General features: G+C 43.9%; 1 long non-coding RNA gene across 1 annotated transcript; it reads right to left on the bottom strand.

The window, feature by feature from the left end:
• Window positions 1-268: 268 nt before the first annotated feature.
• LOC122227576 lies at window positions 269-22,024 on the bottom strand. Its single transcript, XR_006206133.1, has 3 exons — window positions 21,869-22,024; window positions 416-479; window positions 269-309 (listed from the first exon to the last, which is right to left on the bottom strand). It is a non-coding gene; the product is annotated as an uncharacterized LOC122227576 (long non-coding RNA).
• Window positions 22,025-23,573: the final 1,549 nt, after the last annotated feature.

The following is a 23,573-nucleotide window of genomic DNA, read 5'->3' on the forward strand; positions in this document are numbered from 1 at the left end:
AGAGATGTACAAACAGAGGCACCAAGGTGGACACAGGTCCTTGGACGTGCCTGGGTCCCAGAGCTTTTGAATCCCTGTCTTGGGCCTCAAATGAGCTCATAAAACACCGTCCCCCCGCCCCACTGCAACCCCCTACTAGGTTGTCACCTCCTATTAGATAGCTGGTTACTTAGTACCCCTTCACAGAAGTCACAATTCTGTCATTCACTTATGCAATCATTAATATCCATTTTCCCCTGCTAACCTGTAAGTTCTATGAGGTCCAGGAGCCTGTCTTTTCTGTTTTCCCCGTCATGTTCAGCTCAGCGCCTTCAGAAGAGAAGTTGGCACTTTAGCACAGTGGCCAATACTCCCTATTTAAGGAGAAAGGCGGGCTCCACTTCGAGATGGCATCATAGGAAGATCCTGAACTCACCTCCTTCCATGGACACACACCAAATCTACGGCTGCATATGGAACAGCTTCCTCTGGGAAAAAACCTACAAAGAAGCAGAGTGATGCCTACACATCAGGCAAACAAGAAAAACCCAACACTGAAGCACGTAGGAGAGGTGGAAACACAACCTTTCCAGAAACCCCAACCCTGGCATGACTGCCACAACTGGACGGACCTCAAAACCTGGAGCTTTTTACTACCCCTGGGGAGCAAAGGTTTCGTCCTCCACAGTGGGCACTCTACCTTCACCTGAGAGACAAGCCCCTAAAACATTTAGCTTTGGAAACCAATGGGGTTTACGTCCGTCATGCCCATAATGGTATAGCAAACTGAAAACAGCTGTAAAAAAAACAAAAAAACAAAAAAACAAAAAAACAAAGTTTATGAGAGCAGAGAGAGAGAATCCTAAGCAGGTTCCACGCTGTCAGTGCAAGAGCCAGATGTGGGGCTCGAACCCACAAACCGTGAGATCATGACCTGAGCCAGAATCAAGAGTCAGACGCTCAACCAACTGAGCCACCCAGGCGCCCCTGAACAAGCGCATTTACAAAGCTTGTGCACAGTCTTACTTGGCCCGGGGAGCAGCATAGAAGCAGCCAGTTGAGAGGAACCCAGACTTTATGTGAAAGAGGTTTGTTTGCTGATCTTAAGGCATCAACTGAGGGGCAAGCTTCTAATGAAGTCAAGGCCCTGCGGTCCTTCTTTCCGGAGCCCACAGAAGGTGGGCACTATCTTCTCGCTTTCCCTCTGCTACACTCCACAGTGCCAGTATCTCCTGGAGAGGAGCTTGCACATGGGTCTGGTGCCCCAGCTTTCATGGCTTCCCCCCCAGGAGATGCTCCTGGATTGCCTAGTCCTAGGTGAGCAGCAGGGCTTGCATTCTGGGATCCTAGGGGACTAGAACAATTCAGGGGCTTGTTCTTGGCTGCTTATCACCTCCAGGGCACTGCACAGACAGCAGACTGAGAGACGCACCAAGTATTTTTGTGAGAGACCTATCTGCTTGTCCAAGAGCCTCAGCCCCAAGAGCAGGCTTCTGGTTTGGTACACAGCCGAGATGCACTCTGGGGATGGAGGCCACTGGACGCCATCTTTGCACTGTCCTGCCTCGCTCCAGATCGCCAGCATCTCCCAGAAAGGAACTCGGACTCTCGTCTGACACCCTAATTTCTGCGACTACTACCCAGAGGGCACCTCCAGATTGCCCGGGTTTGGCGTCTGGTGGGACTTGAGCTGGCAGCCCCACAGAACTATATATATAGAGAGAACTATATATATAACTATATATAACTATAACTATATATATATATAGTTATAGTTATATATATATACACATATATATATAATGGTCATGGTCATAATGGTCAGGACTATATAGTCATTCTCTACAAGGTACTGCCTAAGGGTCTGGTTTCCAATCAGCCTGAGTTTAGGTGCTGATTGAACTCCTCCCCTTTGGGACACTGACAGATGTTGGTACACCCTCAACTACTGAGGGCCACTGAAAACAATGCTTGGACAATCACAAAGGTTTGCGATAACCAAAAGCTAAGGCAGGGGTGAACTATAAGGTTCATTTCCTACATGAGGCTGCTCCTTAAAGATGGGGAGAGGGAGTTGTTTTATCTAATGCATAGAAACCAACACAGGGAGTCAAGGAAAATGAAGAAAATGGAATATGTTCCAAACGAAAGAACAAAATAAAACCTTGAAGAAGTGCTTAACTGATGAAGTTTTGGGGTGATGGGGGGTTCATGGGGTCCAGAGCCAACGGGCAAGAAAGAATTCTTGAAGACCTCTTTGGTGCAAAGAGGTGATTTTATTAAACATGGGGACAGGACCCATGGGCAGGAAGAGCTGCACTAGGGTCGTGACAGGTAACTCATTATATACCCTCAGGTTGGGAGGGGATCAGGGTGTCTATGTAAGTAAGTCTCTATGGAATTTTGGAGGCAAGGTTTCCAGGATCTTGAGGGGCTAGCTGTTGCTAGGGAAATGCCATTTATTACCACTTAATAAAACCTCAGTCATGAGACCCTTTAGATGTATATCAGGGGGCCATAAGCTTGGAGTATGATTGACAGCCTAGATCTTAGGGCAGTTGAGATAAAGGAAGTAGACTTACAGGATCCTTGAGGTTGGGACAATGTTAAGCTAAGATTCTCTTTTGTCCCCAGCAAAGTGTCATCTTGAGGTAGCTGAGCTCCTAGAGGAAAGGTCACTCTGCAGGTCTCAAGGACTTGTCAATGGGCTGTAGGCAGGAAGGGAATTTAATTTTTCATTTTTGCCTTAGTTTCCCACGTGGCAGGCACTTAAACCCCTTTCCTTTGTTCTTGGGTAGCCAGGAATGTCCAAGGATATCACACATATCCCACCTGGAGCTGGGGGTGGGAGTGGGTACCAGCCTGTATTTCGCCCTCAGCTTGCCCCATCCTCCCTCACCATTAATGAACCAGAGATATGTGATTTATTTGATAGAGTTCAAAATAATCGTCATAAAGATGCTCACCAAACTCAGCAAAAGCATGGATGAACCCAGTGAGAACTTCAAAAAAGAGAAAATATAAGAAAGTAGCAAATATAAAAATAGAAATCTCACTGGTAAAAGGTAGATATATCCTACAATTTCGATTAAAGTTGTAAAGATGGATCACCCACTAAAGCTGGCGTGAAGGTTAACTGTTGACTACAACAGTTAACAGATGCACAAGATAAACAGATGTAGAATAGGACACTAAAAACATAAAACGTGGGGGTGGGGAGCAGAGTAAAAATGTAGAGCCTTAGAATGCATTCAAACTTAAGTTATAAATTTATACTGTTATAAATAATCAGTGGTTATGTGCCAGCCTCATGATAACCACAAGGCAAAACCTTATGGTAGATACACCAAAGACAAAGAAATCTAAGCATACCACTGAAGAAAGTCATCCAATCACAAAAGAAAACAGTGAAAACGAAACCTGCCAGAAAACAAACAACAAAACAAAATGGCAGTAACTATATACCTATCAATCATTACTTTAAATGTAAATGGATTAGCTTCTCCAACTGAAAGACAGTGGCTCAAACAATTAAAAAAAAAAAAAAAAGACCCACCTATTGCTGCCCACAATAGACTCTCTTCAAATATAAGGATGCACACAGGCTGAAAATGAAAGGATGGGGAGAGATATTCGATACTCCATACAAATGGAAACCAAAAGAAAGCTGGTGTGGCTATACTCATACCAGACAAATAGACTTTAAAACAAATGCTGTAGGAAGAGACAAAGAAAGGCAGTATATGATGATAAGGGGTCAATCCGACAAGATGATAGAAGAGTTGTAGGTATTTATGCACTCAATGTAGAAGCACCTAAATATATAAAGCAAACAGTAACAGACCTAAAGGGAGACACAGACAGCAATATAACAATACTAGGGGAATTCAATACTGCACTTTCGTCAATGGATAGATCGTCCAGATAGAATATCAATAAGGAAACATCAGCCTTATATGATACATTAGATGCCTATTAAATTCATCTGGTCTAGAGACTATCCCATCCAAAAGCAGCAGAACTAATATTCTTCAAGTACACATGAAACATTCTCCAGGACAGATCATACGTTAGGCCCCAAAACAAGTCCTAATAAAGACTGAAATATAATCAAGCATCTTTTCTGACCAAAATGGTACAAAACTAGAAATCAACTCTAAGAAGAAAGCTGGAAAATGCACAAATATGTGGAGATAAAACAGCATGCTACTGAAAACCACCAGTCAAAAAAAAAAAAAAAAAAAAAGAAAAGGAAAAAGAAATCCGAAGAAATCAAAATGTACCTTGCATTTATCATGATGAGCACTGAGTAATGTATAGAATTGTTGAATCACTAGGGGCGCCTGGGTGGCTCAGTCCGTTAAGCCACGGAGACTTCGGCTCAGGCATGGATCTCAAGATTCATGAGTTCGAGCCCCTTATTGGGCTCTGTGCTGACAGCTCAGAGCCTGGAGCCTGCTTCAGATTCTGTGTCTCCCTCTCTCTCTGCTCGTCCCCCGCTTACACTCTGTCTCTCAGAAATAAACATTAAAAAAAATTTTTTTTAAAGAATTTTTCCATCACTATATTGTATATCTGAAACTAATATAACACTGTATGTCAACTCTATTGGAATTAAAATTAAAAACTTAATACAAATGAAAAAAAGTACCTCGAGACAAATGAAAATGGAAATACAACGTACCAAAACTTATGGGATGTAGCATAGCAGTGAATGCCTTCCTCAAGAAACAAAACATCTCCAACAACCTAACTTTATACCTCAAGGGACAAAATGCAAAGATAGTAGAAGGAAGGAAATGACAAAGATCAGACCAGAAATAAATGAAATAGAGACCAAAAAGATAATAGAAAAGATCAATGAAACCAAGGGCTGGTTCCTTGAAAAGATGAACAAAATGGACAAAACTTTACCTATACTCACCAAGAAGAGAGAGAGAAAGGGAGGTCTCAAAATCAGAAATGAAAGAAGGGATATTACAACTGATGCCACAGAAATAGATGAGATCGTAAGAGAATACCATGAACAATTATATGCCAATAAATTTGACAATGTAGAAGAAATGGATAAATTCCTAGAAACATACAAACTATTTTTTTTTTAATGTTTTATTTATTTTTGAGACAGAGAGAGACAGAGCATGAACAGGGGAGGGGCAGAGAGAGAGGGAGACACAGAATCGGAAGCAGGCTCCAGCCTCCGAGCCATTAGCCCAGAGCCCGACGCGGGGCTCGAACTCACGGACCACAAGATAGTGACCCAAACTGAAGTCGGACGCTTAACCGACTGAGCCACCCAGGCGCCCCAAAACATACAAACTATTAAGATTGAATCACGAAAAAATAGAAAATGTGCACAGACCAATTACTAGTAAGGAGATTGAATCAGTAATAAAAAATCTCTCAAAAAACAAAGTCCAGGACGAGATGGTTTCACTGTGAACTCTACCAAACATTTAAAGAAGAATTAATGTTAATCCTTCTCAAAATTTTCCAAAAAAATAGAAAAGGAGGGAATACTTCCAAATGTATCTATGAGGCCAGCAATATCCTGATACCTAAACTAGACAGGGAGTCCACAAAAAAGGAAATTTACAGGTCAATATTCCTGATAAACATAGATGCAAAAATCTTCAACAAAATACTAGCAAACAATAAATTAAAATACATTACATACATTAAATACAATATATTACATTAAATCCATTAAAGGATCATACATCATGATCAAATAGGATTTAGATGCAGAAAAGCATTTGACAAAATTCAAATAAATGGATAAAACCATTTTTTATGGTTTTACCCATTTAGGATTTAAAAAAAAAATAACTCTCAACAAAGTGGGTACAGAGAGAAGATACCTCAGCATAATAAAGGCCATATATGACAAACTCAAACATCACACTCAGTGGTGAAAAGCTGGAAGTTTTTCCTCTCGGGTCAGGAACAAAACAAGGATCCCCACTCTCACCAATTTTTTTTAAGTTTATTTATTTTGAGAGAGAGAAAGAGTGTGCAAGTGAGTGGGGCGGGGCAGAGAGAGGGAGAGGGAGAATCCCAAGAGCAGGCCCCACGTCCAGCATGGAGCCTGATGCAGAGCTAGATCCCGCAACTCTGGGATCATGCCTTGAGCTGAAATTAAGAGTTGGATGCTCGACCGACTGAGCCACCCAGGCGCCCCTCACCACTTTTATTCAACGTAGTATTGGAAGTCCTGGACACGGCAATTAACTAAGAAAAAGAAATAAGATTTCGTTCCAGTCCAAGATGGTGACTCAGAAGACCCAGAAGTCATCTCCTCCACAGACACACCAAATCTATACATACTTATAGAGCAATTAATTCTTCCTGAAAAAGAACTGAGGGCTGTCTGAACAGCGTCTGCACAACAGAGAGACCACATAGAGAAAGGCAAGAGAGATGGAGACATGGTAACAAAAGCCAGCTCCCCCCCACACACACCCCCCAGCGCTGCGATTTGGCAGTAGGGAGGGATAACACTGAGGGACCATGAGCAGATCCATCTACTGTGGGGCACGGGAAAAAGCCATGGTTTAAACACGCAACTAGAATATAAAGAAACCAGCAAAATGGCAGAAGAGCTGCTGGAACTCTGGGTCAGAGGGACTGGCAACCACCACAGAATATGTTCCCTCTCCACCTTGATGACATGGACAGGGGGAGGGTCCAGGTGCCTTAGCTGGCCTGCCATCTCAGTGAGACCCAGTCCCTCGCCCACACAAGCCCCAGATGTCCCACAAGGCGGTCCAGTGCAACACACACTAGGACACCCCTGGTCAGTGCTCACAGCTCCATCTGACTCACCGAGGTGACACAGACACAATGCACCGTGGAACACTCAGCCTGCGCCACTTCGGCTTCAGAGGATTTGCCAGAGCACCCCGCAACACAGAGGGCTTCAGGAAATGCTGGCTCACACCTGCCTCAGATCCAATTGCCCCATCAGGGCAGTCCTGTGTGGAGCATACCAGGGCCCCCTGTCTTGCACTCGCTGAAGCTTCAGCTGTCCTGCCAGGGTGCCCTGGAACTGCCGTGGCCCGTGTCCACTTCAGCTCCAGCCATCCCACCAGGGCAACTCCAGCATGGAGTGGCCCAGAACCCTTGGCCCATGCCAGCCACAGCTCCAACCGGCCAGCCAACAAAGTCATCAGGCACACACAGTCCATACAGGGGATGGCCACACACGGGAGTGTTCCCTCAGACTTAGAAGAAGCAGTCGTTCCACCCAATTCATAGAAACAAACACAGCAAGTCAAGCAAAATGAGGAGACAGGAATATGCTCCACAAATGAAAGAACAAGACAAAACCTCAGAAAAAGAACTAATGAAATGTAGATAACCAATCTAATAGAGTTCAAATAGTCATGAAGATGCTCATCAGAGTGGAGAGAAGAGTAGATGAACTCAGAACTTTAAGAAAGAGATTTTTAAAAAATACATAAAAAAGAACCAGAGCTGAAGAGTACAATAACTGAAATGAAAAATAAACTAGAAGGAATCAACAGATTATAGGATGCAGAGGACAGACCAGCAATTTGGAAAAGAGAACGGAAAGCGCCTAAATTGAACAGCAAAAAGGAAAAAGAATTTTTTTTTTTTTAATGAGGATAGGTTAAGGGATCCCTTGGATAACATCAAGCAAGCAAACATTCACATTATAGTGGTCCAGGAAGGAGAAGAGAGAAAGAATGGGACAGAAGACTTATTTGGAGAAATAAACAGCTGAAAGCTTCCCTAACCTGGAGAAGGAAACAGACATCCCAGTTCAGCAAGTATAGAGAGTTCCAAACAAGACGAAGTCAAGGAGGTCCATACCTTCGCACATAATAATTAAAATGCCAAAAAATGAAGAGAGAATTTTAAAAGCAGCAAGAGAAAGGGAAGGGGTTATATACAAGGGAAATGCCAGAAGTCTATCAGCTGATTTTTCATCAGAAACTTTGCAAGCCAAAAGGGAGTGGCATGGAATACGTGAAGTACTGAAAGGGGGGGGAACCCACAACCAAGAACATTCTACCTGCCAAAGTTGTCACCCAGAATTGAAGGAGAAATAAAGAATTCCCCAAATAAACATTAAATCAACTCATCACCATTAAATTGGCCCTACAAGAAATGTTAAAAGGGACTTGTTCAAATGGAAAATGTTAAAAGGGACTTGTTCAAATGTTAAAAGGGACTTGTTCAAATGGAAAAGTTCAAATGGATTAGAACTTAGAAGAAAATTAGAAAGGAAAAAATTTTAGAAGGTAGTAAAAATCAATTATATCTAAAAACTCAGTTAAACTCACAAAATAAAAAGATATAAAATATGACAATATACACATAAAATGTGGTGGGGAGAGTAAAAATAAAATTTTTTTAAATATTTTTTTATTTTTGAGAGAGAGCAAGAGTGTGTGTGTGTGTGTGTGTGTGTGTGTGTGTGTGCAGGGGAGAGGCAGAAAGAGAGAGCAAGAGGGAGACACAGAATCCGAAGCAGGCTCCAGGCTCTGAGCTGTCAGCACAGAGCCCAATGCCGGGCTCAAACTCATGAACCGCGAGATCATGATCTGAGCCGGAGTCAGATGCTTAACCAACTGAGCCACCTAGGTGCCCCCAAGTTCTTTTTTTTTTTTTACGTTTATTTATTTTGAGAGAGAGAGATAGACAGATTGACAGAGAACACAAGCAGGGGAGAAGCAGAGAGCAAGGGAGAGAGACAGAGAACGCTGAGCAGGCTCCAAGCTGTCAGTGCAAGGCCCAATGCAAGGCTCAATCTCACAAACCATGAAGTCATGATCCGAGCTGAAATCAAGAGTCAGACACTCAACCGACTGAGCCACCCAGGTGCCCCTAAAGTCATTCTAGAATGTGTTCTAACTTAAGTGACAACTAATATAGACGGCTATGTACTCAATATGTTCTATATGAGCCTCATGGCAATAAGAAACCAAATATCTATAATAGATACACAAAAAATAAAGAAAAAGAAAGCCAAGCAAAGGCAAGCATAACACCAAAGTCATCACTCAAAAGGAAAGCGGGCAAGAGAAGAAAGGAACAGAAAAGAACTGTCCAAAAAACCAGAAAACAATTAACAAAATGGCAGTAAGTACAACCCTATTAATTACCTTATAAGTAAGTAGTCTAAATGCTCCAATCAAAATACACAGAGTGACAGAATGGATTTTAAAAAACCCAAGAGCCATCTATATGCTGCCATAAAAACATAACGATAAAAGATCAATCCAACAAAAGGATACAGCAATTGTAAATATGTATGCATGCACCATTGGAGCACCTAAATACATAAAGCAAATATTAACAGCCATAGGGAGAAATTGACAGTAGTAGAATAATATTAGGGGACTTTATTATCCCAATTACATCAATAGATCAGTCATCCAGGCAGCAAATCAATAAGGAAACAGTGTCTTTGAATAATACATGAGACCAGATGGACTTCACAGATATATACAGAATATTCCATCATCCCAAAACAAGAGAATACATATTATTTTCAAGTGTACATGGGACATTCTTTGGGATAGATCACATGTTAGGCCACAAAACATGTCTCAATAAATTAAAGAAAATTGGAATCACATCAAGCATCCTTTCTGATCACAACAATATAAAACTGGAAATCAGTTACAAGAAAAAAACTGGAAAAAAACACAAACACATGGAGGCTAAACAACATACTACTAAACAACCAATGGGTCAGTGAAGAAATCAAGGAGGAAATAAAAAATACACGAAGACAAATGAAAATGAAAACACAATGGTCCAAAATGCCTAGGAGAAAGCAAAGGCAGCTCTGAGAGGGAAATTAATAGTGATACAAGCCTACCTCAAAAACCAAGAAAAATCCCAAAGGATTTTTATAACTGAAGGAATCTGATCTTATAACTAAAGGAATTAGAAAAAGAAGAATAAAGCCCAAGGATAGTAGAAAAAAGGAAATAATGAAGATCAGAGACAAAATAAATGAAATAGAGACTTAAGAAACCATAGAACAGATCAACGAAATCAAGAGTTGTTTCATTAAAAAGATAAGCAAAAATAGGGGCACCTGAGTGCTCAGTCTGTTCAGTGTCTGACTTTGGCTCAAGTCATGATCTATCTTACAGTTCGTGAGTTCGAGCCCCGCATCGGGCTCTGGGCTGACAGCTCAGACAGACAGAGGGAGACACAGAATCTGAAGTGGGCTCCAGCCTGGAGCCCACTTCAGATTCTGTGTCTCCCTCTGTCTGCCCCTCTGCTGCTTGCACTCTGTCTCTCGCATGGTCTCAAAAATAAACATTTAAAAAGAATTCTTTTTAAAGATAAGCAAAAATGGATAAACGTTTAGCCAGACTTATCCATAAAAAAAAGAGAACCTAAATAAATAAAATCAGAAATGAAAGAGAAATAGCAACCCACACCACAGAAACACAAGGATTAAAAGAGACTACTATGGAAGATTATATGCCAACAAATTGGACAACGTAGAAAAAATGGATAAATTACTAGAAACCAGATAGCCTCCCAAAACTGAATCAGGAAGAACTATAATAACATAGATTCAAAACTGTTGAACAAAATATTAGCAAACTGCATTCAACAATACATTAAAAGGATCCATTCACCATGAACAAGTGGGATTTATTCTGGGGATACAATGATAGTTCAATTTCATAAATCAATGTAATATATAACAAATAATATGAAGGACAAAAATGACGATAATTTCATAGATGCAAAAAAAGAGCATTCAACAAAATTCAACACCTGTTCATGATAAAAAATCTCAACAAAGCAGATTCAGAGGGAACATACACCTCAACATAATAAAGGCCATTTAGGCAATGAAAAAGAATGAAATCTTGCCATTTGCAACTACGTGGATGGAACTAGAGGGTATTATGCTAAGTGAAATTAGTCAGAGAAAGACAAACATCGTATGACTTCACTCATGTGAGGAACTTAAGATACAACACAGATGAACATAAGGGAAAGGAAGCAAAAATAATACAAAAACAGGGAGGGGACAAAACAGAAGAGACTCTTAAATGTGGAGAACAAACAGAGGTTTATTGGAGGGGTGGTGGGAGGGGGGATGGGCTAAATGGGTAAGGGGCATTAAGGAACCTACTGAAATCATTGTTGCACTATATGCTAACTAACTTGGATGTAAATTTAAAAATAAACAAATAAATTTAATAAAAATTAAAAAAAAAAATAAAGGCCAAATAGGATAAACCCCCACCTAACATCATCCTCAATGGTGAAAACCTGAAAGCTATTCCTTAAGATCAGGAATAAGAATGTCCATTCTTACCACTTTTATTCAACGTAGTGCTGGAAGTCTTGGCCATGGCAATCAGATAAGAAAAAGAAATAAAAGTCATTCAAATTGATAAGAAGTAAAACTGTCACTGTTTGAAAATGACATAATACTATACATAGAAAACCCTGAAGACTTCACCAATAAACTATTAGAATACTGAATTCAGTAAAGTTGTAGGATACAAAATTAATATACAGAAATCAATTGCATTTTTTCTACATACTAATGATGAAGTAACAGAAAGAGAAATTAAGAAAACAATACCATTCACGATTGCACCAAAAAGAATAAAATACCCAGGGGTAAACTTAACCAAGAAAGTGAAAGACCTGTGCTCTGAAAACTATAAAACACTGGTGAAAGAAACTGAAGAGGACACAAGCAAGTGGAACATATTCCATGCTCATGGATTAGAAGAATATCATTAAAACGTCCCTACTACCCAAAGCAACCTACAGATTCAATGCAATCTCTATCAAAATACCAATAACATTTTTCACAGCACTAGAACAAATAATCCTAAAATTTCTATGGAACCACAAAAGACCCCAAATAGCCAAAGAAATCTTGAGAACAAAGCTGGAGAAAACCTACCCCAGATTTCAAGGTATACTACAAAGATGTAGTAATCAAAACAGTATGGTGCTGGCACAAAAGTAGACGTATGGATCAATGGAACAGGATAGAGAGCCCAGAAATAAAAACCATGTGTATATGGTCAATTAATCTATGACAAAGGGAGCAAAAATATACACTGAGGAAAAGACATTCTTTGCAATAAACAGTATTGGGAAAACTGGACAGCCACATGCAAAAGCATGAAACTGGACCACTTTCAGATGCCATACACAAAAATAAACTCAAAATGGGTTAAAGACCTAAATGTGAGACCTGAAACCATAAAAATTCTAACATAAATCTAGGCAGTAATCTCTTGGACATTGCCCTTAGGAACATATTTATGGATCTGTCTCCTCAGGTAAGGAGAACAAAAACAAACTATTGGGATTACGCCAAAATAAAAAGCTCTTACAACACAGCAAAAGAAATGATCAACAAAAGGCAATCTGCTGAATGGGAGAAGATGTTCGAAAGGACATAGCCAATAAGGTGTTAATAACCAAAACACATAGAGAATTTATACAACTCAACACCAGAGGACAAAGAGCCCTATTAAAAAACGGGCAAAGGACCTCAAATGACACTTCTTCATTTTTCAGTTTTTATTTAAATTCCAGTTAGTTAACATACAGTGTGATAGGAGTTGCAGGTATATAATATAGTGGTTCAACACTTCCCTATACCACCCATGCTCATTGCAATCACACTCCTTAATCCCCATTGTGTATTTCACCCCTCCCTCCACCCACCTCCCCTGTGGTAACCAGTTTGTTCTCTACAGTTAATAATCTGTTGCTTGGTTTCTTGGCCTTTCTCTTTCTTTCCCCTTTGCTTGTTTGTTTCTCAAATTCCACATATTAGTGAAATCATATGGTATCGGTCTTTCTCTGACTTACGTCGCTTGGCATAATACTCTCTAGCTCCATCCGTGTTGTTGCAAATGGCAATATTTCATTCCTTTTTTTTTTTTTTTTGGCTGAGTAATATTCCAGTGTGTGTGTGTGTGTGTGTGTGTGTGTGTGTGTACACTTATAAAACTCAACACCCAAGACACAAATAATCCAATTAAAAAATGGGAGAAGACATGAATAGACATTTTTCCAAAGAAGACATACACATGGCCAACAGACACATCAAAAGATGCTCAACATCACTCATCATCAGGGAAATGCAAATCAAAACCACAATGAGCTATCACCTCACACCTGTCAGAATGGCTAACATCAAAAACACAAGAAGTAACAAGTCCTGACCAGGAAGTGGAGAAAAAAGGAACCCTTGTGCACTGTTGACAGAAATGCAATTTGGTGAAGCTGCCATGGAAAACAGTATGGAGGTTCCACAAAAAATCAGAAACAGAATTACCATATGATCCAGCAATTCCACTACCGGGTATTTACCCAAAGAAAATGAAAACACTAATTTGAAAATACATGTGCACCCCTATGTTTGTTGCAGAATTATTTACAATAACCAAGGTATGGAAGCAACCTGATTCTCCATTGATAGATGAATGGATAAAGAAGATGGGTGTGCATTATACATGTACACGCACATGTGCACGCACGATGGAATGTTAAAAGGAATGAAATCTTGCCATTTGTGACAACATGGATGGACCTAGAGGGCATTATGCTAAGTGGAATAAGTCAGCCAGAGAAAGACAAATACCATATGCTTCCACTCATATGGGGAGTCTAAAAAGCAAAATAAACAGACTTTTAAATACAGAGAACAAACAGGTGGTTGCCAGCAGGAGGCAGGTGATGGTGATGGGAAAAATAAGGGGAGTAAGAGGTAGAAACTTCCATGAAATAAGTTAGTCTCAGTGATGAACAGTATGGCATAGAGAATATAGTCAATGATATTCTAAAAGCATTGCAGAGTGACAGATGGGGACTACACTTTTCATGGTAAGTACTGACTCATGTATGGAACTGTCAAAATGATCTATCACACACCTGAAACTAACATAAGATTGTTATACTTTAATAAAAAAACAAAACAGACATATAGATCAATGGAACAGAATAGAAACCCCAGAAATAAATTCACGCATATATGGTCAGTTAATTTATGATAAAGGAGCCAAGAATATACAATGGAGACAGTCTCCTCAATGAATGGTGTTGGGAAAACTGGACTGACACAAACATAAGAATGAAACTGAACCACTATTTTAAACTATACACAAAAAATAATTCAACATGGATTAAAGATGTGAATGTAAGACTGGAAACCATAGAACTCCTAGAAGAAAACGTAGGCAGTAAGCTCCTGGACATGGGTCTTGGAGATGACTCTGGGTTTGACACTGGGACTATATTAAACCATACGCTTCTGCACAGAAAGAAAGCCATCGGCAACATAAAAAGTTAACCTGCAAAACGGAAAAAAACATTTGCAAATTATAGATCAGATAAGGGGTTAAGATCCAAAATATATAAGGAACTCACAATTTAACAGCAAAAACAATCTGATTTAAAAATGAGCAAAGGATCTGAACGGTTTTCCAAAGAAGACGTACAATGGCCAATGGGTACAGGAAAAGGTGGTCCACATCACTCATCAGAGAAATGCCTATCGAAACCACAAGATAGCACCTGACACCTGTCAAGAATGCCTCTTACCCAAAAGACAAGAAATAACAAGTGTTGGCTAGGATGCAGAGTAAAGGAAACACAGGTACTGTTGGTTGGACCGCAAACTGATGCAGCCACCGCAGAAAACAGTATGGAGTTTGCCCAGAAAACAAAAACTAGGACTACCACGTGACCTGGCAGTTCCACTTCCGGGTATTTATCCAGCGAAAATGAAAACAGGAACTCAAAAAGCTATCTGTGCCCCCGTGTCATTGCAGCATCGTTTATAATAGCCAAAAATATGGAGACAACCTCAGTCGCCATCAATGGTTGAATGAATAAAGAGGACGTGGTGTGTGTATGACGGAATGTTCAGCCACGAAAGGAATGCGATCTTGCCATTTGTGACCCCAAGAATGGAACTTGAGGGCATTATTATATGAAATAAGTCGGCCAGAGAAAGGCAAATAGTGTATGATCTCACTTATATGTGGACTCTAATAAAACAAATAAGCAAAAAATAAAACCCAAGCAAATAGATAACAGAGAACAGACTGGTGGGTGCCTGAGGCAGGGGTTGAGGGGTGGGTGAAATGGGTGAAGGGGTTCAAAAGGTACAAATTTCCGGTTAAAAAATAAATAAGTCCTGGGGATGGAGTGTCCAGCATAGAAACTATGGCTCATAATACTGTATTGTAGGTTTGAAAGTGGCTAAGAGAGTACATTTTAAAAGTTCTTGTAAGCAAAAAAAAAAAAAATGTAACTATGTCTGGTGAGACTTTCCTGTGGTGGTCATTTGGAAATACACGCAAACATTGTACACCTGAAAGTAATACGTATTCCAATTATACCTCAATTAAGAAAAGCGGCAGTGAAGTCGTTTGATGCGTGGAAAAAAAAATAAAGAGAAGGGCCAAGGCGCAGAAGGACTTCTCCAGAACCTCATGTGGCTCTGGCCGGTGGTCTTTTGTCTCCTGTCCTGGAGGCAGACCCGCCAAGTGCAGAGCTTCAGAAGAGGCTTTGGCAGAGTAGAGTGCCTTCAGGGCGGGCTCAGGCTTGGCCTTGGGGCTGCATGGGCCTGCAGAGTTTCATGCGGTGGGTTTCATTTTCCCTCCTCCTTCCCTGCACCCGGGGCGGCGGGGGGGGGGGGGGGCTAGAGAGAAGTGGCGTCAGCAGTGGCTTGGGAAGCCTGCTTCCTCAGTGTAATAGGCAGGCGAGCTGGGCAAGACCTTTGCTTTCTCCAAGCCCCTCTGTCTACAGAACGGAGAGGACTGTCATACCTTCCTTGCAGGGGCGCCAAGAAGAGCCACCCCCGCCTATACGCACATCTCCATCAGAGCTGTGCTCCAAGGGGCCCCTGAAGATAAACCCAGGAGAGCGTACCTGCGGCTCCCACAGGACAGAAATAGCTACTTGTGCCAGGGAATGTCCTAAACCACAACCATTTATGAATGAGAAGAGTGAGGCCCCTGCCGAGTGGAGGAGCTTGCCTGAAGTCACACGGCTAGTAAGGGGCAGAAGTGGGGGGGTCGGCCTGAAACCCGAACAGCTGAGCTCAGAGGCCAGGCTCCTAAAACTCTGTACCTGGTACTCAGAAGCAAGTGCCAGGGAAGCGTTGGCATTGTGGTAGAAGGCGAGGACTGGGGCCAAGACCCCTAAGAAGGGCAGCAGTCTTATTAAAAAGCATGGGGAAGGTCAGAGCCGGTGTTTAGACATAAGATCATGGAAAGTTTCTTAGAAATCAAGCACATGCTGTTGACCAGTTACTTGAACGGATTTGCCCCCAGGGACTGCCAGGTGACTGAGCTGCAGCTTGGGTAACTGGGAAGCGTGAGGCCAGGCGGCTCTAATCCCAGGCCGTCTCTGGGGTGGCAGGGCTGAGAGCTGGAGGGTGGCGAGTCCCTTACCTCCTGCAGCCCCTAAGTGAAGGACTGCTCTCCAGCGGGCAGTGGTTCTACCACCGTCCTTCCTGGCCCTGCCTTCTCTAGGCAGCAAGGATCCCTTCCCTTCCCGCCGTCAGGACAGCCTTGGTGTAACAGGTGCGTAGGAAAGCGGAACTGTTTAAAGAAGCAGTTGAGTCATGTAAAGGACCTTTCTCGAGTAGAAATAACTGCCCCCATTTAAAACTGGTTGCAAGGTTTTAAATCCTTCCCGAAAATGACAGACATCCGAGGACATGAATGCCAATAAACATTGTCCCAGAAACATAGCTTCATCCTTCACGAGGAGGCGAGGGGTGGGGGTTCGTTCTCTCCCAAAGAACAGACAGCAGAACCCTGAAAGCCAGCTAGCTCTCAGCCAGCACCCGCAGCTCTTCGTGCACACCCCAGGAGAGGAGCCCAGAGTCGTCCCAGGCATCTGCTCTGGTCCCCGGATCTCTGGTGCCCTCAGGAAACTGGCATTTGCGGGCACATGGACTTTGTGCCTACAGCACTGTCTTCGCAGCCCGCTGCTTATTTCACCTAATCCTATGAAGTGGCCAGAAGTAGAAATGATTCCCACTTCACAGAGGGGAAACCGAGACTCGGAGAGATTAGGAACTTGTAAAGGGTGGTTGAGGAAAGGTTTGCGCACGGATCTGCAAGCTTGGTTTTCCCACCACAACAGGCTGCCTCCCTCCAGGGACTCAAGTGCACCCTATGTAGTCTCCGGTAGTTTTTTACATCAACATAATCATCCTAAAGTCAGCAACTCCCACACACTCACATGGCTGACACTGTGGGTCCACACGCATGGGTGTCCATCTCCTTACAATTGTTCCAGAGTAGCAGTTAGGGGAAGGTATGGCAGCAGCTTGCCAGTTGTTCAACAAGCTGTGCCCCCCTTCCTCCCGAGTGTCCAGCATTTCCCGGTCTCCCCTGTGAGAGGCAGGCACGCGATGAGACGTGAGCTCATATACAGATCACCTTCGGGCCTGGCCCATAAGCCCTTCCGCATAAAGTTCTCATTCTCTTCCTTCATCCACCTGCTGAATGAAAGAAGCGATGGGCCCTTAAAACAGTGGTTCTCATCCTTGGCTGCACACTGAAATCACCTGGGGACCCTTGCTATCTGTCTTCACGACCAGGCTGCCTCCTAGGCCAATCAGATCAGGATCTCTGGAGGTGGTACCCAGCCATCGGGATTTACTAAAGCTCTCCAGATGATTCCAATGTGGTTCTCAACACGTGTGCCCCGTCTAGCAGCATCACTTGGGAGACTTGTAAGGAAATGGCCATTCCCAGGCTCCCGGGCAGCTGAATCAGGGCTCTGGGGAATTTGGTTTCCAGCTCTCTAGCGGATTCTGAGGCACACGAAGCTTGAGAGCCACTGCTCAAGAGGAACGTAAGTTGCAAGATAGAAGGAGTTTGGGTCCCGAGCTGTCTGGAGGAGAGTCACATAGGAGAGCTATATGAGGAATACCCGGCTTGGAGGAGGAGGGAGGAATAAACTTTTTTTTTTTTTTTTTTTTTTCAACGTTTTTTTTTTTTTTTTTTTTTATTTATTTTTGGGACAGAGAGAGACAGAGCAGGAATAAACTTTTATTTGGTTAAGCCATTGGCTCAGTAGGTAAGTGTATGTGGCTGAAGAGAATCTGGAAGATTAGAAGGGGAGTCTAAGCAGTCGTGTGTGAGAGCGGCCCTCTACCAGCTCATTTGATTAATTTTCAGGTATTCTGCATGCCAGCTGACTTCACCGGGGTAGCCTGAAATTGGCCAAGTTTGGAATGTTTACACCAAGGAAATTACCAAACGTTGAAACCAAAGCCTGTTTTCCCAGAGCCGGTTGTTAAACACTAACCAGCACGTCGTTGGGACCAAGTACCCGAGAGTGGGAAGGCAGCGTGGTGCAACGGTCCTGGACCGTAACGAACCATCAGAGGAAATGATACCACGACATGGGAGACCCCTTAGGCCCAGCCAACATTCAGGCTTCTCCTGACAACACCCTGTCTTTGTCAAGTCCTTATATTTAGAGCTTCTGGAAGCTGAAAGAGGACCAGAGTAAGCCAAGGGGGTGAATGGAACTATCTCACAGGCGAGGGCAGGGCTGTCCTGTGCATTGTACCATGGTTAGCAGCATCCTTGGCCTCTACCCATTAGAGACCATTGGTTACCCTCTCGCTCTGGACATTCCCAAATGACCCCTAGAGGGCAAAACCACCCCCAGGTGAGAACTACTGATTAAGAACCACTAGAAGGGGGGGCACCTGGGCGGCTCAGTTGGTTGAGCGTCTGACTTTAGCTCAGGTCATTATCTCACAGTTCTTGAGTTTGAGCCCTGCGTCGGGCTCTGTGCTGTCAGCACGGAGCCCCCTAGGATCCTCTGTCTCCCTCTCTCTCTCTGCACCTGCCCCGCTTGCACTCTTTCTCTCTCAAAAATAAAAGATAAACATTGGGGCGCCTGGGTGGCTCAGTCGGTTGGGCTTCCAACCTCGGCTCAGGTCATGATCTCGTGGTCTGTGAGTTCGAGCCCCGCGTCGGGCTCTGTGCTGACAGCCCGAAGCCTGGAGCCTGCTTCAAGTTCTAGTTCTCCGTCTCTCTGCCCCTTCCTCTCTCATGCTCTGCCTGTCTCTCTCTCAAAAATAAGTAAACATTAAAAACATTAAAAAAAAAAAAAAGATAAAAAATAAAGGAGTACTAGAAGGGAAGACACCCACCGTTGGGGAGGCTGGCTCAGCCTCTAATTTCAGCCCTGCACAGTTTAGAAAAGATGTTCCTGGATTCAGTCACATGCTGGCCTCCTGCAGCTTTCTTTAGCAGGGTCTTTTCCTTTGCTTCCCTTCTCCCTGATCATGCCATTTCCTTCTCAACCGTGCCTTTGACATCAGAACCTGTACCACCACCTTCGGCTCTTGGTTTGGGAGTGCCTGCTGGGTGCTCTCAAAGCTTCCGGGGTGTTAGCATCTCCTCTCAGCCTCAGCGGATGCAATCCCTCCTTCAGGACAGTACGTACAGGTACAGTGGTTGAGAATATTTGTTCTAACGGCACAAGGTCTGACTGGATCCTGGCTCTGCCATGCTCTAGCTGTGTGACTTTGAGCACGTTCCTTAACCTCTCCGAGCCTCCATTTCCCTGTGGACCAAATGGGGAAAGTACTGTTTCCTACCTCGCAGAGTTGCTGTGAGAATAAAGCGAGACAATGCCCCACAAGCCCTGGCCATTTTTTTCCATTAAACAGATTTTACAGCGTGCACCCAGTGTGGTGGGCTCTGTGCCTCGGGCTGGGGATGTGCCGTAAAGCAAAACACAACACACAGTCCCAGGCCCTGTAGCTCACATCTGGTGGGGAGGATGGTGTAGTGAGATGTGGTGAAGTAAATGCCAGAACAGGAGAGCCCCCCATGGCGCAGAAACCCACAGGAAGAGCCTAACAAAGCCCGAGGGGTTAGGAGGCGGCTCCTTGAGAAAATAAAGGTGGGCACTGAGCAGATCCCATTGGCCCTACAAATGCTGTGTCCTTACCTACCCCAGGCTCCCCGGGAGGGAGGCAGGCATCCTGAGTCTTCTGGCCCTTTCTGATGGAACAGTAAGGGTTTTCTCTACGTTCTTTTCCCTTTTATTCGCCATAACCAGCTTCCATTCCATTCTTCTGCCTTGCAGGTACCGTTTTAATGTGCGTCTTTTTATTTCAGTGTGCTCCTGCAACCCAGGCATTGCTTAGTGAGTTGTTTTAAGCTTTTGTTAGGAAAAATCTCTAAAGTACACCAAAGGAGAGATGGTATTCACAAAGCTCCGTGCAGCCATGACCAGGCTTGAACAATTACCAACATCTGCCAATTTTGTTTCCTCTGTTCTCTCTTCCCATGTTCACTTTTTTTCTTTCAGGAGCATTTTAACACAAATTCCAGACGTCGTATCATTTCACCCAGAAATACTACAGTACGTCTCTAACAACAACAATAAATGACCTTTAAAAAATTCATAACCAAGTAGATTCTTTTTTTTAATTTTTTTAATCTTTATTTATTTTTGAGAGAGAGAGAGAGAGAGAGAGAGACAGAGAGACAGAGTGCAAGCAGGGGAGGAACAGAGACAGAAGGAGACACAGAACCCGAAGCAGGCTCCAGGCTCCGAGCTGTCGGCACAGAGCCCGACACGGGGCTCGAACTCACAAACTGCGAGATCATGACCTGAGCCAAAGTTGGACGCTTAACCGACTGAGCCACCCAGGTGCCCCTAGATTCTTTTTTTTTAAACACTTTGTTTTTAAGATCCATCCAGGTTGTCCTGGGTACTCCTAAGCCATCGCCTGGAAGTGCTACAGAGTGCCTTGTTGGTATACCCACATTTGACCTCTTCTTTCTCTCAGTGATGGGCAGCAGAGTTGTGACAACTCCCCTCCACCACAAACAAAGCTTCAGGTAACGTGGTCACACGTGTCCCCAGTGGCCTTTGTGAGAACTTCCCTGGGAGGAGACATGCTGGTCCCATATTTGATGCATGTACATCATTTGACAGGAAGATCAGACTGCCTTCCAGAATGGCTGCACCCGTCCATACTCCCACGGGCTGTGTGTTTGGGTTGCCAACAGCTCGACATCCAGCTTTCCAACTTTTAATCTAATGGTTGTATAACCTCATTTAAATACATATTTCTTTGGTGATTAATGACTGGGTGTTTTGTCACATGTTTGTTAGCTTTTAGGGTTAACTGTTCTATGAAAATTGTGTTATCTTTTTTGCCTATTCTTCTGTTGGGGTTGCCCTCTTTTTCCTGACTCGCAGGAATTTCCTGTGTATTCTTGCCATCAGTCACGTGTCCCTGTCAGACGCCGAAAGCATCTTCTCCCATTCTGCCTTCTGGTCCACGGTCAGAATCCTATTTCTGATCAGAGAGGCCCCCTCCCTCCTGGCTTCAGCTCCAGGGGGACATCCTGCTCAGTCTCATCTATTTGAGGGAGTCCTACCCCCTCGCCAGGGACGGGTCTAAGACAAGAGTCGTGACTGATTCTCCATCGATGTAGAGAAGGCAGCCGGAGGCTTCTAGGAAGGATTTCCTCCCTCTTCAGAGACACAAGCACAGCCCATTTCTCCTGTCCGTGGATGTTCTCTGGATGCGACATGGAGCGTCCGGGGCCACTGTGCGATCACCCTGAGGCTAAACCCACCACTAAGGCTTGGCATCCTTGGGAGCATGATGGAGCCTATATCAACGGCCCTGGGGCCTGCTCCATCTCCAAAGTTCCTTTTATGTGACATAATAAAGGCCCTTCTTGTCTAAACTAGATTGAGCAAGGGTTTCTGATGCCACAGTAAGAGGGAAATGGACAGATACCACCTCTGAGCTAGAGGCTTTCCTTTTTAATTTTTTTTTTTACTACGATCACCATTAAAAATTAATTTAGTACGCATGAACGGAAGCAACACGTACCTTTATCGTGTCTGACGTGCTTGAATAGCCTACTTTCTTCTGTTTTTTAAATGCTGGGTGTGTTCCACTAAATTGATTACACAAGCTACTAATGGTCGTGACCCACAGTCTGAAAAGCCTTGCTCTAGGTCTCAGACCTCTAAACTAAAGCCTGAAAGAAAAAATAGCTTTAGTCAAGCAAAACAAGGGGCAGGGAGGCCTTCCTCTACGGGGCACGGGGCCAGATACCTCCCTCCCCCCAAAATGACCACAGAGTGAGCCCTTGATAAGCCCTTGCCGATTGGCTGGACCCTCCCACAGCTCTCCTCCCCCAGCAATGCCTTTCTGGGGCCATATTCAGTGAGTAGAGGAGGCTAGAGCTCTTATCTCACCTCCGCCTGGCCCTCCCGATGCTGTGGGCCCCGAAGCCTGCTAATTACCAGGGCCCTGCTCTGGCAGCTATGCCCAGCTCTAAATTCAATATCCAGTGGCCCACAGGGTAAGGGCTCACCTTGATAAACCCCCAAGACAAAGCAGGGAGACAGACAGGGCTTGTTCTCAACAGAGCCCTCACTCTCTGAATGCGGTTTTTGTTTGAGCCCCGAGGCTGGGAACATTCCATGGCCTGGCGAACTCCCTGTCTTCTCAAGGTCAGTCCTTCCTCGGCATTCCTGTTTGGAAACCTCTCCCACGGCTGGCCCTGCTCCTGCCCCCTGGCTTTGGGGGCAGTTATATAACTCTTAGGAAGACCTAGAAATGCAAGCATATGGTGTCCCCGATTCCCAGCACCGACTGGCTGCTTCACATTTTTAGCTGGTGCTGAGAGACTGGCTTCGCACACAGGCGAGCACACATGTACACATCCCTGACTCATAATCACATTTCTGCTGCAGGATTTTGCCTCATTAAATCCAACATCTGAAGCCACATAAAGGTGAAAGCATAGGGCATTTTGTCCCAATAACTTGTGGGGAAGGGAGAGTGCATTCATTAGAACAGGTGGATGGAAAGGCATCCAAGGGGGCCAGATCATAATGCCGCTGCCAGTACAGAGCCAAGGCCCTTTGCACCCCCGGATTTCACTCTGAGGGTCCGGCTGGGCAGCAAGTGGCTTGTAGCTGAATTCGCCAAGCAAAGTCGGCTAAGCACAGCGTTGGGCTCGTGATTACGTGCTTGCAATGAACAAAACGTTAGTGAAGTCTGGGGGGGGGGGGCAGAGGAGAACCTAGAAAACGTGCTCTGAAAAACGCTTTGTTACAGGTCCTGAAGATTCAGATATAGAAAGCATTTTACTTCAAGTAGAAAATATGGGTAGCTATCTAGAGCAGTCAAGTTGGTAAGGGCATGCTGTTTGGAGTCTAGGATCAGCCCAGATTCACATTCTGGCCCCACTGCTTTCTCGCTGTAGCCTTCCACCAGCCTCTCCAACTCTGAGTCTTAGCTTTCCAAAATGTAAAAAGGACAGAACACTGTGAGGTTGGCTGCGCGGATTAAGTGAGATTACAGCGCATTTAGTACACTGAGTGTAAAGAGAAAGGGCTCTCTATAAACGGTAGCGGGTACAATTCACTTTAACTGCAAGTGAAAACACCTTTCATCTGAACAATGGGACGAAGGCGTGTCAATCTGCTTTTCTGTAGTCCTGCACAAGGTCTGATTTACTGAAGAGAGGACAGACTGACGCAGGCCTGCCCCTGAATTGGCTATTTCCAAGAAGCTACCCTGG

Source organism: Panthera leo, chromosome C1 (assembly GCF_018350215.1).
Source record: "Panthera leo isolate Ple1 chromosome C1, P.leo_Ple1_pat1.1, whole genome shotgun sequence".
Taxonomy (NCBI): domain Eukaryota; kingdom Metazoa; phylum Chordata; class Mammalia; order Carnivora; family Felidae; genus Panthera; species Panthera leo.